Genomic DNA, 19,354 nt, shown 5'->3' on the forward strand with positions numbered 1-19,354 from the left:
TGAAGCAACTTAACATGCACAGGTGTGCACAATATATTAGACAATTGTTATCTTAAACCCTATATTTTCTTAATAGATCTTGAAATTAAATTTGGAAAAAAGTTAATTTTTTGAGCTGAGGTTATAAAAAAAATTTACATGCTTCTAAATTTAATGTTCAATGGCCCAAGGTAGAGGAATCAGTGGAACCTGCATTAGATTCTAGATTCAACCTTGTCACGGTACAGAAAAAGAAATGATGTCTTACTGTATGGTTAAGTTGATACTATTTCAATTAGTAAAAAAATTTTTGTACCTTTAATGTGGCATTTTTCTGGTTTTGATCCTCTTCCCAAATATTATCCAATCAACAGTTTTTTTTTCAAAATTCTTGGCTTCAGAATATTGAGAAATTATGTGCTCATAAAATTTAAAGTTACTTTTCATTGAATTATGTTATTACAGAACATGTTTATATTCTATTCAGGATATTATCAGTTTCGTGGCTTGCCTTTTTAAACTCAGAAATATGTAATGGACATTATTTTATATAGTACACATCTTAAGACATTAAATTGACATTTATATTTCCTTTCTGTTTCTATTACAACTAGTGTTTCTGGGAGTATTATTGTATAGATCTTCTTGTGAATATGGGTATATACATCTGCTGGATACATTTTAAAGATAGAAATGTCAGATAGAATTGGCTTCCAAAACCATTGTGCAGTCTTATACTCCACTGTCTTGTGTGATCTGAATTGCTACTCTGGTAGTTAATTTATGGGTTGTTCATTGAGCTCTCATTTGAAGGCAGACACAGATTTTTGCAATGTTTAAATCTTGGGACTAACACCATCATCCAGCTGTGGACTGAATGTGTCCTTCCAAAATTCATATTTTGAAGTCCTCACCCCCACTGTGATGGTGTTTAGATATGAGGCCTTTGGGAGGAAATTAGGATTAGATGAAATAACTGGATAGAGCCCCCATGATATGATTAGTGTTCTTAGAAGAAGAGAAGAAACCAAAATGTCTCTCGGGTGCCATATAGAAGGCAGCTCTCTGCAAACCAAGAATATCATTCTCATCAGACATCAAACTTGTTAGCATCTTGGTCTTGGAGTTGCCAACCTCCAGACTGTGAGAAATGAATTGTTTGTGGTTTGAGCCATCCAGTCTGTGATATTTTGTTATAGCACACTGAACTGACAAAGTCACATTCCATTTGTCTTTTAGTTATTTTCTTCCACTGAACCAACTACATCTCATTCCATCTTTAAGTTCCATTGGCCTATAATTTGGGGTTATTTCAGCATCTTTCTAGAGAAACTTAATTTTTGGTACAATATATTGTTAAGGGCTTATAATCTCCCTTGGGATTTTTCACTCTTGTGTGTAATCAATCACCCCCAGATTGGGAGATTTAAAACCATTTATTTCAAAACTAGAAAACCATTTGTTTCAAAACTAGAGTCAGTAGGGTGAAGTTCTCAGATCTACAGCAGGCTTGCCTGGCGTTGGTTGGGCTTACACATATCTGGAGTCAGCTGCTTCATCAGCTGGGGTCTAACTGGTCTAAGATAGTTCAAATATGAGACTGTATCTCTGCTCATGTCCTGTCTCATTCTTCAGCATACTAGTTCAGAAGGTATGGTCCTAATAGCAAGAGCAGAAGTGCAAAAAACCTGCTGAGGCCCAGGCTTCATACAACATTGTTTTCTCTACGTTTAATTGGCCAGGACAAGTAATAAGGCTAAACTCAAATCAAAGAGTGCATAAATGTCAACTCTTGATATGAGGAACTTAAAAAAATGGAAATAAATTTGCCATCCATGCTAGAATTCATCAATATTATAACTTCTGGAGACATCTCAGTGATCCAGTCAGCCTGCCAGTTATTTTATGATGCTGTGTGTGTGTGTGTGTGAGTGCACACATGTGATAAGCCCAGATTCATTGATTTGGAAATGGAGAAGATAAAAAAATTAATATTAATTTATAGGATGTTCTAGTTAGCTATTTTAAATTAAATTTTATTTTTCAAAGGATTAAACGCAAAAAAATTGTGTAAAATAATTTTTTAATCAAATCTAATTGTTCTTTATAAAACTTAGCCCTAGTTCTTTCTACATTTTTCTAATATGTTTATATCTCAGTTTCTGTTAAATACATTGACAGTGTTTTCATTACAATTATACACCTGTTGTTCATTACTGAGTCTAGGTATATGCTCTGGTTATAATTTGTTTTAGCATAAAATTTTATTCTCCAAGGTTAATTATTTTTTCTAAGTTGCTTATTTTTCTTAGAACATATGATGAACACTTCTCAAACATATTCACAGTTCCATAAATTACCTCCAAATAGTCAAAATAGTTATATAACTTACCAGTTCATTTATTTAGTCATTGTTTTACTTTGGAGACATTTTTTCTGGAGGCTTTGGCCTATTACTCCCATGTTACAGCTGTTCTGTTGTCTGAGACTCCTTCTGCTATTGTGCTTGGAATTCTCATCTCTCCTCTGTTGGTTCCTCTATTATTTCAATCCCATTTCATCTTTCTTGGATTGCTTTCTCATCAGCTAGTAGTTTCCTGATAAAGGCTATGTGGAAAATACATTTTAAAACATTAACAATCTGAAATTTTCTTTATTTTCTCGCTTCGTTGCTCTAAGTTAAATAACACTATTTGGACAGTAAATATTCCTGTTGTTAAAATTTCTGTTGAGAATTATGAAATCATTGTGATTATCCTTTATCTGTATTGTTTTTCCTCTTAGAAAGTTAGAGCTTCTTTTTCTTTGGTGTTAAGAAATTTATGATAGTTTGCCTTCTTTTGGGTTCTTTAAAATTTGTTGTTTTATGCACTGACTTTGTTGTTATTGTTTTTCAGTCACTCAGGTGTGTCTGATTCTTTGTGACCTCATGGACTTCAGCATGACAGTCTTCCCTGCCCATCACCATCTCCTGGAGCTTGCTCAAACTCATGTCCATTGAGTTGGTTGGCCATCCAACCATCTCATCCTCTGTCGTCCCCTTCTCCTCCTGCCTTCAATCTTTCCCAACATAAGGATCTTTCCCAATGAGTCTGTTTTTTGCATAAGGTGGCCAAAGTATTGGAGTTTCAGCTTCAGCATCAATCCTTCCAATGAATATTCAGGGTTGATTTCCTTAGGATTGACTGGCTTGCTCTCCTTGCCGTTCAAGGGACTCTCAAGAGTCTTCTCCAACACCACAGTTCAAAAACATCAATTCTTCGGTGCTCAACCTTCTTTATGGTCCAAGTCTCACATCCATACATGACTACTGGAAAGACCATAGCTTGACTATACATACCTTTGTTGACAAAGTAATGTCTCTGCTTTTTAACATGCTGTCTAAGCCTATCATGGCTTTTCTTCCAAGGAGCAAGCGTCTTTTAATTTCATGGCTACACTTACCATCTGCAGTGATTTTGGAGCCCAGGAAAATAAAGTCTGTCATTGTTTCCTCATCTATTTGCCATGAAGTGATGGGATGGGATGCTTTGATCTTCGGTTTTTAAATGTTGAGTTTTAAGCCAGCTTTTTACTCTCCTCTTTCACCTTCATCAAGAGGCTCCTTAGTTCCTCTTCACTTTCTGCCCTTATGCATTGATAAACCCTTTTAGTAGGGAGTCTCACATTATAACATTGTATGAAATATTCTTGTATTTTCTTGGCAATTTTCTTTGTTTTTTTTTTTTGTGTGTGATATCTCATATTGAAGCTCATATTGTCAACATTTCAACTGAAATGTTGAATCTCCTGGATTCTTTTTATTTTCTCTCTTTTGTTCATTTTATTTTGTTTTTGTTGTATTCAGTTTTATCTTCTAATTATTTATTTTTTTAGCCCAAAACTAACTATATTTTTAATTTCCAAAAGTTATTTTTTGTGCCTCCTTTATAACATCTTGTTAGTATATATATATTATTTTCATTCTATGAGACAAAGTAATAATTTAATAATTTTTTTCATTTGAGTCCTTTTAGGCTTTCTTTTATGCTGTATAGCCCATTTCAGATATTTATATATTGTAACCTTTGTTTCCATTCTTCACACTTAAGAATGGGACAGTGAAATGCTTATTGGAATCTCTATACTTGGTGAGGTTGTTGGATTGGTAGAAGTCACTATATGTAAGATAACTACTTGGATTTTAAATAGGAATACATATACACTCTAACATGTTCCCATCTGTACTCTAGACATTAAGTTTTTTAGAGAAAAAGAACTTTCTAATGTTCTGATAATTCTATACCTTGCTGCTGGCAATTCTGATATTTTTCCATATTCTACATGGGGATATAAAGGAGATAGAAAAAAAAAAGGCTGATGTTACAGAGGCTGGGGTCCAGAGAGTCTCTAATAACTTTGGCAAGCATTAGGATTAAATATATCCCTAGTTGTAAAGGTCAGAGTGGAGATGAAGGGCTTTCATTTTCCTAAAGCAAATTTCTAAATTATCCTGTTTTCTGATCTCATCTCATCTCCCTTTATGTGATACTATTTCTCCCAATTCCCAAAAACTTTCATGCTTTTTAGTTGCAACACTTCTTGAAGCCAACCAACACTCTTTTCCACTTCACTTGCACTACAAGCCTAATTGTACATAGGCTTGACTTTCCTTTTCTTTGCTAGCTATTTAATGTTTCTCTCTTTTCAACCTTTATTCATAATTTCTTGGGCTAATAAAGGCCTCTTTGTTTTATTATGAGTTTTTGCTTCTTTTTCCTTCCCTAGATGGAGAAAGTGAAGAGGATCATTTTTATTATCCTGAATTTGAAAGTGAATAGCAAGTTCTTAATACTACTTGAAATAGGTAATCTTCATTCCATCTTTATACTGCACTTATTTTCAAAATTGTTTGAGGTTACAGCAAGTGTTTCCTTAAGAGAATAGCTTCAAATTTAAACGCTCCAACCCCTTTGCCAAGTTGCTATCTTTTCATATAATACTGAGAAACTTTATCCAAAACAAGATAATTGAAACTGTCTCGCAATTCTGTGTTATGGCTTGCATTGCTTACAATCTCTATTTTAGAAGAGGAAATGAAGGATTCTATATTGCATATGGTAGAGTTGGTGTAAGATTAGGCTGCTATAACAAAGAGCTCCCCAAACAATATATATATTTCATTTTTAGAATAACTAGAGCACCATTCAAAATCATAGGTTACTATTACCTTATTTGCTTATTGTCTCAAAGGGCATTATCCTTATTTGATGGCTTAGTTTGCAGGATAGTCCTTGTGTATATAGGAGTTCACTGCAGGAAGTTATGGGACATATCTAGAAGTGATGATAGTATTTCTGTTCTTATTCCATTGTCTAGAACACACATACATCCCCATTAAGTTGTAAGGGAGGCTGTGAACTATAGATACTTAACCATACAACCAAGTCCAAGCTGTAACTTTGTTACTTGGAAAGGAAATGCATTTTAGTTATTATTGCTTCATAATAAATAATTCTAAATTTTGTGGCATGAAACATCATTTTATTATGCTCGCAGGTTCTGTAGGTCATTAATATAGAAAGGATAGCTAGGAAAGCATGGAGAGCTCTCCTCTGCCCCAGATGTCTGTGACTTTTGCAGGTCAGACTCAGATGTCTGGGGGTTACTTGAAAGGGATGCTGAAATAGTTGAGGCTAGAGATTCCAGTTGTAAAATGGCTTTTGCAGTCACATATCTGGAACCTGGGCTAGGATGATTCAGCTGGGTGGGCCATATAATACTGTCAACAGGAATCCCTACATGTGGCCTGACCGTATGACTTCCACTTCTCATGGCATATCAGCTAGATTCCAGGTAGAGGTGAATGGAATGAAGCAAACTGAGAGAAGTTTTGGAAAATGTAGGGGATTTAGGTCTAGATAATTTAGATATTCCAGGGAGAGGAAATGTATATCTTCCTCTCTGATCCAATCAGTCCCAATATATGTGAGAATGATTTTCTATAAAACTTCCTAATTTTTACTGGGCTTCCCTGATAGCTCAGTTGGTAAAGAATCCATCTGTAATGCAGGAGACCCTGGTTCAATTCCTGGGTTGGGAAGATCCCTGGAGAACGGACAGGCTAGCCACTCCAGTATTCTTAGGCGTCCCTTGTGGCTCAGCTGGTAAAGAATCTGCTTGCAATACAGGAGACCTGGGTTTGACCCTTGCATTGGGAAGATTCCCTGGATAAGGGAAAGGCTACCCACTCCAGGATCTGGCCTAGAGAATTCCATGGACTGTATAGTTCATGGGGTCACAAAGAATCGGACATGACTGAGAAACTTCCACTTTATTTGTCCTCTTAGATCCTTGCTTCTTAGTGGTTAGATTCAATCCTGGCTCCTTGCTACATCTGAAAATTCAGAAAGAATTAAATCTTCATCCCAATTGGATCCTTCTGCTCCCAGATTCTATGGTGTTTCTTGATAATTTTGCTTCTGGCTTTAGACGCAAGAATGCACATAAAGGCCAAGGCCTCTGCTATGATCTATTCTCCCTGGAACTCCAAGGTTTTACTTTGCTTTGTGAATCATAACCCAAACAGTCAACAACCATTCTTTGCTTCAGGTTGATTTAATATATCTTCCTCCACTCCTATCTGTCAGACTGTGGCTACAACTGGCTACAGTGGAGCTGTAAAAACTTGTGGTTCCTCTCACCCTGGAGTCAGGATGACTCAAGCTCAGATAGAAGCAATAAACTTATTTGTTCATTTTTATCTCTATTATACTCTGTCTGTGGTCCCCTGAAAATAGCTAATTATTGAATCTTTCCTTTCTGGGTAAGCTAGACATACATGCACTGATTCATCTCTCAGAAGTGTTGGTTTAGCTAGGAATATATAGAATACAAAAATGTAATTCAATGCTACTTTAGGCACTGTTAGCAACATATTGCTAATTCCATGAGTCATCACACTGCTCCACACATTGTAGATAGTTTTTGTCTTGATTTTTTTTTTTTCACACCCACAGTCCAAGTTCAAATTTAGACTTTTCATGCCTGTTCACTACATTTGAACAAATAGTGATCATGTGTCATGTTTCCTTTTTCTTTTTAAGTTTAAAATGACAGATGATTTCTCTAAAATAAAACATTTTATTAATTATTCATCCTAGCATTGCTGTAAAATGCAGGTTTTCAAACAAATATTTAAAAAATACATTGCTAATTTTACTTCATAATGGGAGAAAGTAATAGCAAATGAAGCAACTGACAAAGAATTAATCTCAAAAATATACAAGCAGCTCATGCAGCTCAATACCAGAAAAACAAATGCCCTAATAAAAAATGGGCCAAAGAACTAAACACACATGTCTCCAAAGAAGACATATAGATAGCTAACACATGAAAAGATGCTCAACATCACTCATTAATCAGAGAAATGCAAATCAGAACCACAATGAGGTACCATTTCACACCAGTCAGAATGGTTGCTATCAAAAAGTCTACAAACAATAAAAGCTGGAGAGAGTATGGAGAAAAGGGAACCCTCTTACACTGTTGGTGGGAATGCAAAGCAATATAGCCATGTTGGTCTTTTATTGGACCCCGGAACCTGGTGGTCTGGAGTCCACGATGAGAAAGTGAAAGAAGGAAAGAGGCGAATATTCCCTGGGCTACGTAGCTGGCTTTCACACTCCAGGGAATCAGCCAGAAATAGTCAGAGAGAGAAAGAAAGAAAGACACGGGGACCCAAGCTCTGATGGAGCAAAGGTGCTTTAATCAGTATGGTGTGGGCATATATACTGTCTTACAAGGTAGTTATTCTCCACAAAGATAAAGATTAAAACTCCAGACTTACAAAACATAAGGTGATCCCTATTAAATAGAGACAGTTGTAAACAATCACTTTTTACCATATGGTTCATAAGAAGGAAGAGGGTACTTATCACCGCATTGAAAAACTAACGAAGGAAATACCTGGATTCCTCAGCCCCAGGAAAGACATGCCTCTCCTCTTAATTCCTGAATAAGGACCAGAGGATTCCTGACAGATCCAAAACAGCACACAGGAAGCCTCCTGTTAAATGTTTCCTGACACAGCCACTATGGAGAACAGTGTGAGATTCCTTAAAAAACTGGAAATAGAACTTCCATAAGACCCAGCAATTCCACTGCTGGACATACACCCAAGGAAACCCGAGTTGTAGGAGACACATGTACCCCAATGTTCACTGTAGCACTGTTTACAATAACTAGGGCATGGAAGCAACCCAGATGCTCTTTGGCAGACAAATGGATAAGAAAGTTGTGGTGCATATACACAATGGAATATTACTCATTTATTAAAAAGAACACATTTGAGTCAGTTCTAATGAGGTGGATGAAACTGGAGCCTATTAAACAGAGTGAAGTAAGTCAGAAAGAAAAACACCAATACAGTATATTAACACATATACATGGAATTTAGAAAGATGGTAACAATGACAACAAGAGAGACAAAGATATAAAGAACAGACTTGGGGACTCTGGGAGAAGGCGAGGGTGGGGATGATTTCAGAGAACAGCATTGAAACATGTATATTACCATATGTGAAATAGATGACCAGTCCAAGTTCAATGCATGAAACAGGACACTCAAAGGCGGTACACTGGGACAACCCAGAGGGGTGGGATGGGGAGGGAGGTGGGAGGGTGGTTTCGGACAGGGGGACGCATGTACACCCATGGCTGATTCATGTCAATGTATGGCAAAAACCACCACAATATTGTAAAGTAATTAACCTCCAATTAAAATAAATTAATTAATAAAAAAATACTTTGCTGATTTTAGAAAAAATCTCCAGAACTTATGTTTTATAATTTTTTTAAATAAAGGGAAATGTTGTATTTTTCTGGTAAGGTAAAGTTTATAAACATCCAATAATTAATTAAATATTGAAAATATATTCTGGGATTTGATAAACATTTAAATAGGTACTATTGTTCTATGTATTAAAAACTGACTTTTCTTATGGCAAATTCTGTACCTGACTCTCTTTTTCTCTAATTTCTGTCCTTTTCATTCCCATTCTGTCTCATAATGGGACCTGAGTAAATATGGTCATGTTTTATACTGATAGGTTCTAAGAATCATATCTGAAATTGGGGTGCTTCTTACAATCTGTTATTTTACAACTTGTGTTGATCAGATGACAGACATAACACAGTATGTCAACTTGATCATATTTGTTCATGCTGTCATCACATAAGTTGATGTTTGAGTTTAGTTGCTATTTCAATTAAGTTTAAGATGGTTACACTATCAGTATTTTAATAAAACATTACTTTGTGTATTGAAGTTTCTAGTTAGAGTGTGACATTAATTTGATATGTTCAAAAGGAAAATTTTCTTTATAGGAATGAAAACAGTTTATTATTTTCTTATAAAGCAACACACAAATGCTTTCCAATATTCAAGAATTTATTTTTTGTCCCAAAGCACTTCCTTTTACCTTATTTTTAAATGATATATGTGCAGCATAATGGGCTGATATGTGTATGTATTGTGATGTGATCATCACAGCGTAATTAACATTCCATTATACACGATTACAAATTTTTTTCTTCTGATGAGAACTTTTAAGATTTACTCTTAAAAACTTTAAAATATATAATATTGTTTACTATAGTCACTAGATTATACATTACAAACCGGGACTTATTTTATAACTAGAATTTTGTTGGAGAAAGAAATGGCTACCCACTCCAGTATTCTTGCCTGGAGAATTCCATGGACAGAGGAGCCTGGTAGGCTATATAGTCCATGGGGTCACAAAGAGTTGGACATGACTGGGTGACTAAGCAGTATCTTGTACCTTTTGATCACCTTCCCCAATTGGTCCACCCCCTCAACCTCCTCTGGCAACCACCAAAATGTTATCTATATTTATGGGTGTTGGTTTTTGCTTTTTTTTTTTGATTCATGTATAAGTATTTTTCTGTCTGACTTATTTCACTTAGGAAAATGCCCTCAAGTTTCATCCATGCTATAGCAAGTGGTTGGATATCCTTTTTATGGGTGAATAATATTTCAAGTATTTAGAATATTTATATATATTTATCACATTTAAATAAATTTATCACATTTTCTTTAACCATTTATCCATTGGCAGAACTATGGAATATCTTACAGGGTATCTATATTTTAAAGTTTTTGAGGAAGTTTCATATTGTTTTCCAGAGTTTCCATAGTGTCTGTACTGATTTATATTCCCACCAACAGTTCACAGGTTTTTTTTTTTCTCTGCCTCATTGCCAACATTTGTTATTTATTATCTTTTTGATAATAGTTATTCTGATAGGTGTGAGATGATATTGCTATCAAGACCAGGCTCATACTGTTCAACAAGCAACAGGAAAAAAAAAAAAAATTGAGAGATGTCACTATTCCTTTTCCCAATAACTCAGTTCAGAAAGATGGTGGACTAGTGTCCCAAAGAACAGTCTTATCTGAAATAGAATTCAGGCTTCTTTTATACTAAAATGGGACAAGGGGGTGTGACTGGTTGTTATAGACTTCTTGGTGCTAGCTAGATGTGATCATCTTTGTTCTTAGAGCTATCCAGGTAGATCTAATCATGGTATTCCTGAAAACCTTCAGCAAGACAAATGTTTCCTGTCTGTAACTTTTTATCTATGCATGAATGAAAGGTCAAGTGTGGGAGGCAGAACCTTGAGAAAGGGTTGCTATGCATATTTCAGGCTATAGATAACATTCTTTCACCAATCAAGAAGACAAAGGTACAGAACCAGCCTAAGTGCAGGCAACTGAGCACAAAGATTAGAGCTAGGGATCCAATATGGAGTCAGGTTTATTCTTCTCAATTAAAGTGTCTCACTGTGGTATTAAATTGCATTTTAATGATGATTTGTTGATATTAAGCTTTTTTCTTTTTTCATGTAACTGTTGGCCGTCTGTACAACTTCTTTGGGGAAACATCTATTCAGATTCTCTGCCCATTTTTTAAAATAGACTGTTAGTTTTTGTTGAGCTATATGAATTCTTTGGGCTTCCCTGGTGGCTTAGTGGTAAAGAATCCACCTGCAAATGCAGGAAGTTTGGGTTTGATCCCTGGGTTGGGAAGATCCCCTGCAGAAGGAAATGGCTACTGACTCCAGTATTCTTGCCTGGAGAATCCCATGCACAGAGGAGCCTGGCGGGCTACAGTGCATGGGGTCACAAAATCCATGGCTACAGTCCATGGGATCAGACATGACTTAGCGAATAAACAACAACAATAAAACAATATGAATTCTTTATATAATTTGGATATTCACCCTTTATTGGATATGATTTATAAATATTTTCTTCCATTTTATAAATTGCCATTTCATTTTGTTGATGGTTTTCATTGCTGTACAGAGGTTTTTGGTTAACTTTTTAGTTAATTTGTAAATAGACTATGTTAGCTACACTTTGTGAGAAACCATGAAAAAAAATTGTCTACCATATATTAAGCAAAGTAATTAAAAGTAGAAAAAGTTGACAATTCCATGGAGCAGATGAAAAATTTCAAGGCAGCAAGAGACTGGTATGATCCATTCATGCATTGTACAGGACAGTGTTGATATAGCATCATATATCACTATGTCAGAAACTTCCAGCCAACTTTAAACAGAAGCTGCTTAACCTACACTGACATGTAATTCAGTGAAAAAGATAATGAGATATTGTGTGTTATAGCTGAGTTTTTTTCTTTCAAAGGTGTACATATAATAATGATAGATCTTACATTAGAGATCACATCTAGATTTAAAGAATTATGGTAATAAAAATATACTGCTAAATATAGGGACTAGAGCAAGATTTTTATTAAGATATTGAAGCTACATCTTGTATTTTTTTCTAATTTCTGATAATACTATAAGCCATCATTATTGTGTGCTATCAGTTGAAGAATTGTGCTAATCTTTTATTATGTCTTTTATTACTAGAGACTATTCAGTAAGTCAAACATTACTATCCACATTACATAGATTAAAAATCTCAATTTAAAAAAGGCCTCTAGTTTGGGTGCAGCAGAGTCAGAATGAAAATCTTAATCCTGTGCTGTTTGCTGTCTTTCAGTGAACTCCTTGCTGGTTTTAAGGAAGTGCTCCATGTGCCCTTCCGCCTGAAAGTCTACCAATAGCAGGTATATGCAGAGCAGGCTAGCTTTCAGATTTAACTGCCTGTGTTGCTGTAGATCTTAAATCATTCTAATTAAATTAACTCTTCTGGTCAAAATTCTTAGAGAGATGGGAATACCAGACCACCTGACCTACCTCCTGAGAAACCTGTATGCAGGTCAGGAAGCAACAGTTAGAACTGGACATGGAACAACAGACTGGTTCCAAATAGGAAAAGGAGTATGTCAAGGCTGTATATTGTCACCCTGCTTATTTAACTTATATGCAGAGTATATCATGAGAAACGCTGGGCTGGATGAAGCACAAGCTGGAATCAAGATTTCCAAGAGAAATATCAATAACCTCAGATACGTAGACGACACTACCCTTGTGGCAGAAAGTGAAGAAGAACTAAAAAGCCTCTTGATGAAAGTGAAAGAGGAGAGTGAAAAAGTTGGCTTAAAACTCAACATTCAGAAAACTAAGATCATGGCATCTGGTCCCATCACTTCATGGCAAATAGATGGGGAGACAGTGGAAACAGTGACAGACTTTATTTTTTGGGGCTTCAAAATCATTGCTGCAGATGGTGATTGCAGCCATGAAATTAAAAGATGCTTTCTCCTTGGAAGAAAAGTTATAACCAACCTGCTGCTGCTGCTGCTAAGTCGCTTCAGTCATGTCCAACTCTGTGCGACCCCATAGATGGCAGCCCACCAGGCTCCCCCATCCCTGGGGTTCTCTAGGCAAGAACACTGGAGTGGGTTGCCATTTCCTTCTCCAATGCATGAAAGTGAAAAGTGAAAGTGAAGTCGCTCAATCGTGTCTGACTCTTATCGACCCCATGGACTGCAGCCTACCAGGCTCCTCTGTCCATGGGATTTTCCAGGCAAAAGTACTGGAGTGGGGTGCCATTGCCTTCTCCGATAACCAACCTAGACAGCATATTAAAAAGCAGAGACATTACTTTGCCAACAAAGGTCCATTTAGTCAAAGCTATGGTCTTTCCAGTAGTCATGTATGGATGGGAGAGTTGGACTATAAAGAAAGCTGAGTGCCGAAAAACTGATAGCTTATGGACTGTGATGTTGGAGAAGACTCTAAGTCCCTTGGACTACAAGGAGATCCAACCAGTCAATCCTTAAAGAAATCAGTCCTTAATACTCATTGGAAGGACTGATGCTGAAGCTGAAACTCCAATACTTTGGCCACTTGATGCGAAGAGCAAACTCATTGGAAAAGACCCTGATGCTGGGAAGGAGTGAAGGCGGGAGGAGAAGGGGACGGCAGAGGATGAGATGGTTGGATGGCATCACCAACGCAATGGACATGAGTTTGGGTAGGCTCCAGGTGTTGGTGATTGACAGGGAAGCCTGGTTTGCTGCTGTCCCTGGGGTCGCAAACAGTCGGACACGACTGAACAACTAAACTGAACCGAATGCTGGCCAACTCCTGTTTGCCCTCAGTCTTCCACTGTTTTCCTTTAGATTATAAAACCCAACATTTATCAGTCTCACTGTCCTTTGATTTCCAGGAAAGATGTGGCATAAGACTGAGTACATGTGAAGAGGGGAGAAAGCATGTATTTATTCCCTTCTTTCTCTGCTTGTTTAGGCAGCAGGTTTGTCTCCTCCATGCCTCCAACACTAGCTGGATAGCTTGGTTTCCAGACTCTTATGATATTCTCTCCTTCCTTTGCTTTTTCAGCTCTAAGGCTGATAGCTATTTCCTGATATGGCTAATCTCTGTGTTATATTGCTGCCCTTGATCTGTTTCTCAGCTTTTCTATCACTTGTGTGACTAATTTCTTGTATTATATTCTGTTTGAAAGACCTGGAGTTATTTATTTTCCTAGGTGGACCCTGACTGTTACAACAGTGAGAAGTGAAAGCAAAGTCACTCAGTCGTGTCTGACTCTTTCCAACTCCATGGACTATAGTCTACCATGCTCCTATGTCTATGGGATTTTCAAGGCAAAAGTACTGGAGTGGGTTGCCGTTTCCTTCTCCAGGGGATCTTCCTGACTCAGGGATTGAACCCAGGTTTCAAGCATTGCAGGCAGACACTTTATAGTCTGAGTCAACAGGGAAGGCCAGTACTATCATAGTTGGAATTTTATAAGTATTTCTGCTTATCTGCATTTATCATGGTACTAGATGAATAAAAATAGAATGATATTAATAATAACAAGAGTTTATCATACAATTCAGAAAATATAATGAGCATTTTATGCATTGCTTTATCTTTACAATAATCTCATAAGATGAAACAGTATTAGCATTCTAATTTTATAGATGAGGAAACTAAGGCATGAGAGAGATTAATACTTCCAATGCTACAGAATATAAAGTGGCAGAGCTAGGGTAAGATCTAATGTGTTTGACACCAAATAGTTTTGACTAAATTCAACACCCATTTTTGACCCCTAAAACCCCCCAAAACTCTCCAGTAAGTGGACAGAGCACATACCTCAATGTACCTCCTAGAGTAATGGAAATAAAAACAGAAACAAGCAAATGGGACCTAATTAAACTCAAAAGTCTTTGCACAGCAAAGGAAGCCATAAACAAAATATAAAGACAGCTCACAAAATGGGAGAAAAAATTTGCAAATTATGTGACCAACAAGGGTTTAGCCTCTAAAATTTACAAGCAGCTCATATGGTTCAGTGTAACAAAAATACAAACAACTAAATTATAAATGGGCAGGTGATTGAAATAGACATTTTTCCAAAGAAGACTTATAGATGGCCAAGAGGCACATTAAAAGCTGCTCAACATTGTTAATTCTTAGAGAAATGCAAATCAAAACTAAAATGAGATATCACCTCACACCAGTCAGAATGGCCATCAAAAAATCTACAAACAATAAATGCCAGAGAGGGTATGGATAAAAGGGAACCCTCCTATACAGTTGGAGGGAATGTGAATTGGTACAGCCACTATGAAGAACAATACAGAGTTTCCTTATGAAAACTAAAAATAGAACTACCTATGATCCTTATGGAAGAAAGCAAAGAAGAACTGAAGACCCTTGTGATGAAAGTGAAAGAGGAGAGTGAAAAAGTTGGCTTAAAACTCAACATTCAGAAAACTAAGATCATGGCATCTGGTCCCATCACTTCATGGCAAATAGATGGAGAAATGGTGGAAACAATTACAGACTTTATTTTTTGGGCTCCAAAATCACTGCAGATGGTGACTGCAGCCATGAAATTAAAAGACACTTGCTCCTTGGAAGAAAAGTTATAACCAACCTAGACAGCATATTAAAAAGCAGAGACCTTACTTTGCCTACAAAGGTCTGTCTAGTCAAAGCTATGGTTTTTTCAGTAGTCACGTATGGATGTGAGAGTTGGACTACAAAGAAAGCTGAGCGCCGAAGAATTGATGCTTTTGAACTGCGGTGTTGGAGAAGACTCTTGAGAGTCCCTTGGACTGCAAGGAGATCCAATCAGTCAATCCTAGAAGAAATCAGTTCTGAATAGTCATTAGAAGGACTGATGTTGAAGCTGAGACTCCAATACTTTGGCCACCTAATGCAGAGAACTGACACATTTGAAAAGACCCTGATGCTGGGAAAGATTGAGGGCAGGAGGAGAAGGGGACAACAGACGGTGAGATGGTTGGATGGTATCACCCACTCAATGGACATGAGTTTGTGTAAACTCCGGGAGTTGGTGATGGACAGGGAGGCCTGGTGTGCTGTAGTCCATGGGTCACAAAAAGTCGGACATTACTAAGTGACTGAACTGAACTGAACTGAACCATATGATCCAGCAATCCCGCTCCTGGGCATATATCTGGATTAAAACATCTTTTATAAATTTCTGATAGTTATTAATAAAATCAAGAAAAAGTGTGATCTTGCAAATGTAGAAGTTACCTTAAATCTTCTTTATTAAGGCTGAAAGATGCTTCTAGCAGACCCAGTCCTTGCCCACAGAATCTATGTAGTTTCATTTTTAAATTGTCACAAAGAACTTTTGGTACAGAACACTTTAAAAATGATGTCAGTTTGCTTTCTTTAAATCACAGGCTTTTTTATTGCATATATTTTGTGACATTGAAATCTTCTCATAATTTCTATATTTCAAATATATCCATTGGTAGTATAATTCTAAAGCTTTAAAGATATAAATATATCTTTTTGTTTAAAAACAGAAGCAAATCTTCAGTGTATATGTTGAGGACAAGCACATTTTTTTTCCTATCTTCAGGACAAAAATAGCCAGTGAGTACTTAAGTGTAAGTGATGTTTGCCTTCTTGGCACAGAAAGATATAAGTGAAAAAATAATGCAAACCAGGAATAATATAATTTTCTATGTAAAAAGTTTATAATATATGTGCACTATAGAAATGTGTTCTCTCATATCTCAGCAAATATATAAATTAAAATTTTAAGATATTAATTGTCAGGAAGACACATTTGAGGTTCAATAGAGTCCATGTGCTAATATTAGCACTTGGATATAAGCTATACATTTATAGACTTCAGGAAAAAAAAGGGCAAACACTATAATGAACTCATTATTCCAGACAATATTGCATGTCCTATAGAAGGAAAGAACATTTTTAATAAAGGTTTTTAAGATTTAAAATTGCATATAAATGATAATTATTTTCATGGTCATGCTAATCAAGACTAGATTAGCATGGCCATTAAGGTAAAATGTGGCTGGAACAGAAAATTATTCTAAAAGTCATCACTTGAATCTGCGTACTTTTTTCTCTTCTCTTAGTTCTTGCCATCTCCCAGGTGAAGGATTGTGCTAATTGCATCCTGGAGATCATTTATTCCCAAAGTCTGAGTATTACTAGTGGTTCTTTTTTCCTTTGTCTTCTTGACCCCACATACCTCATTTTCAGCAGGGCTTGAAGGATAATAAGAAGGTTTTTCCAAGGTTAGAACCAATGATAGATATAATAAGAAAACTGATTTTAGGAGAGGTGGTGTATCATGTACAAAGACCATTTTGCTATTCTTGTGATAGTTTTCTAGTCTTTAAAAATTCTGTAAATAAAGTATATATATGGCTTACTTATAAATTGCACAAGTAACCCTAGGATATCTCTCAGAGAAAAATTTTGAGAGTAGGACTGTGCAATAACATCCTCCAAAAGAGACTGATTTGATCTTGGCCTCCTGAGCCCATATAGGCTTTTATAAAATAGAAGGCTTCCTTTGAGATTGTATATCTGTTTCTTGGGGCATGAAGCATATTCCATTACCTAGAATAGTTACAGAATAATCAACTGTTCCTTCCATCCTTCATCCATCACTTTTCCTTCTTTCCCTTCCTCTGCCTTTCCGTCCTTCTTCTCTTTCTTTAATTTCAGTCAGTAGCTATCATTCTGTTTTTTCTAATTAATATGTTATTAGAATCTTGGGATTGATAGCTCATGGTGAATGATGTTGGATTTGTGATCTCTGAAGTAGATTTAGCTTTGGGATCAGGGACTAGACTTGATCACTCAAGAGCTTTTGTATAGCAGTTTTATTAAAGTATGAAAAGGGGCAGAGAAAGCTTCTGACACAGACATCAGAAAGGGGATGGAGAGTGCCCCCTCACTAGTGTTAGCAAGGGAGTTTTATTTTTTAAATTGGTTATAAATAAATCAAAAGAATGTCTCAAATTTGTAAAGATCTTACTAGATCCACTCCCATAATTTACATTTTAGGATAACAGGATTAGAATTTAATAATAGAAAGATCCTACCAGACCCACTCCCATAATATACATTCTAAAATATCAGGATTAGTCAGATGGTTTTTAGGAAGGAGAAACTGTCCTCAAACAGGATACATTGTTATATAATCCCTAGTACAGAGCTTAAACTGAGCTGTTTGTTGGGTAATGATCAGTTCTGGGCTTAAAGAAAAAAAGCGTTTTACATGACTAAGATTTAGGAATGTGGAGAAGAAAAAAAAAAAAGTTTGTCCTTTTCTCCTCCCTGAGAACTCCAGACCCCTATCTCCTCCTTGAGAGCCCCAGACTCCTTTTTCCTCCTCAGGGACCCTGGACTTCTTATCTACTTTCTACTTGTCTAGGAATTGACCCTCTCAGGATTTCACAGTATATTTTTCAAGTTAATTCTTCACTGGAAGAGAGCCTGAATTTTTTCTTAAATGCAGATATAATCTAAATCAGTCCTATCTCTACATCCTTAGGTCATTGCTGCTACTACATGGTCAGTGACTGATATTCAGCACTCAATTATGAAGGCACAGAGCACTTGTCAATAAGACCCAATGTTATTTGCTATTAGGTTGGATGCCAAGGTGAAACTCCCTAATTCACTTTGATGCACTGTGCATCCTGCTTTGGCTACGATAAGCTCCTCTTGGTTACGAAGCCTCATTTCTGGCAAATGCCAGACCTACAGACTTATATTTACCTGGCATTTGATCTATTTTCTTTTCTTCAAAATTGTAGATTTTCCAATCATACTAGGCCAGTGGGAGCTTTAAAAAACTTCTTGGCAGCCCTAGCCTGTCTCATATTTTTATTGCTTTCATGTTACTAGATGTTTTTGATCCATGCTTGGGATTTATCAGTTTAATTAATCTAATCTCAACAGTAGCATCCATGCTAACTGAAATGATTTCCAACAATGTTTTGTTGATCCCTGTAATTGCAGGATGAGAATAAAGATGCTGCAGCATATGGCAGTGTCCCTTATCTATGAGGCTTAAACATTTTGAGTTTGTGATCACCCCTCCAAAATCTCCTCCCCAGTTCAGTTTTAATTGGAGCTGCACTTACTTCTCTGATAAGGTCAGTTTTGCATGTTCAGTCCTTGACAAAACTACCTTTAAGAGATTCAGAAAAATCATACTTTGTTGTTACGAACTGCTGCAGGGTACAACTTTACATTTTAAAACTTATTACGAGGCTCATAATGCTTGAAACTGACAAGATGTGGCTAAAATTGATCTAAGAGAGTCACCTTTGGAGGTTCAGATAACCTTGTAATTAAGGTGGAGAGGCTCACAGGCCAAAATGTCCTTGGTGACAGGAAACTATGCAGTGCATTTTCCCACATAATACTATGTTAATATGATGTGAAGCTCAGGAAACGAGCATTAATAGTCCCCTTAAAAGCTTCATGCCTTTCATTTTCTACACAAGACTTCCAATTATTTAGGGAAGAAAATAAATTTCTCCACCATGTTTTTCCCTCCTTTTCAATAAAAAAGTGACCTTCCTTTTGTGTGACCTGCTTGATGTTACTGTAGTGGTTGAAAATATCACTG

Source organism: Odocoileus virginianus, chromosome 5 (assembly GCF_023699985.2).
Source record: "Odocoileus virginianus isolate 20LAN1187 ecotype Illinois chromosome 5, Ovbor_1.2, whole genome shotgun sequence".
Classification (NCBI taxonomy): domain Eukaryota; kingdom Metazoa; phylum Chordata; class Mammalia; order Artiodactyla; family Cervidae; genus Odocoileus; species Odocoileus virginianus.